Raw genomic sequence first — 1,405 nt, forward strand, 5'->3', positions numbered from 1 at the left:
TCCACCAACAATGCATTAGTGTTCCAATTTTCCCACATCTTCTCCACCATTTTTCATTTTCGATAGGTCCTCTTGATGGGCTCATTTTGTCCATGAAACAGGTGCAAGGGGATTGAGTGACTTGGCCAAGGTCACACACATGACACGTGTCACTCAACCTCTGGGCCTCAGTTGGCTCATCTGTAAAATAGTTTGAACTAGAGTTCTAAGGGACTCTAAGGTCTCTTCTAACTCAATCTGTCTTAAATGCTTTGGTCAGAATCCCTCCACTAACAAATGTCAAACCCAGGTCCTCCTGAATCCAAGTCTGGTACGACTTAGGAATTCTTATTTAGACACAGGCCAGCCTAGACCCCATTTGAGATGTTGTCCTTCTCTAAAATTCGAGGACTCTCTGATCCTGTAAAATGTCTATTTTCTACTTCCTCTCTCAAGGACAAATAAGTGGAAGGCACATATTTGAAGTGAAAACCATCTTTAGATTACTTTTCCCTAGAGTATTTCCTTAATCCATAACAATAGCTCACATTTCTATAAGCTTTAAAAAAATGTTATAAAACATTATATATTATACAATAATGCATTGTATTATATAATATATAATATAAAAATGTTATGGTAAATCAAAATGTTATAGTAACATTGTGGTAGTACTTTGAAGTTTACAGAGTACTATCTTCACAACTACTCTGTGACACAGTCCCAGTATTATTCCCAGTTTACAGAAGAGGAAACTGAGATCCAGAGACATAAAGAGCTTGCCCCAATTAGATAGATATACTCCCACAAAGAGACAACTAACAACACCAAGCAATAAAATAATATCTGGTTTATAGTCGAGAAACTCAAGTTCTAAGTCAAGCATTTTGCTAAGACAAATGAATAGATGAAATGAAATCAACTGCTCTTTACTGAAGGGAATGACAAAGTCAGAGAGCTCAATGTTGTACCCAAGCCTTCCAAAAGTCAACAAACATTTTTAAACTGCCTACTATTTGCTAAGTGCTGGGGAGACAAACAGAAGCAAATGAAGCTGAAGAAAGGGGGAGGAGGGAACCTCACCAGGACATGGTGAAGAAAGAAATACAGAGTCAGACACTGAGTGGAGGAGAGACTTCCCAGCATAAGAAGGCCACAGAGATGAAGGGATCTTCTAGGGATGAGAAGGTTGCATTCCAAAAAGTTGCATGTTGCATGAAAGTTACAAATCATTTTCCTTCTCTGGCTGTGTCAGGTTACTAATCAGTAAAATAAGGGCATTGATTCATAGGTTCTCAAAGTGGGCAACACTGCTCCCTGGGGAGCATTGGAACCTGAGGGGGGAGTAGCTTCTGGTGTAATTGGGGGGCATTGAATAAAAATAAGGAGGTGTGGAAGCATAAGGAAAGAAGACAAGAGAATTTTG

Source organism: Vombatus ursinus, unplaced genomic scaffold (genome assembly GCF_900497805.2).
Source record: "Vombatus ursinus unplaced genomic scaffold, bare-nosed wombat genome assembly UNPS02014867.1, whole genome shotgun sequence".
NCBI classification, from domain to species: Eukaryota; Metazoa; Chordata; class Mammalia; order Diprotodontia; family Vombatidae; genus Vombatus; species Vombatus ursinus.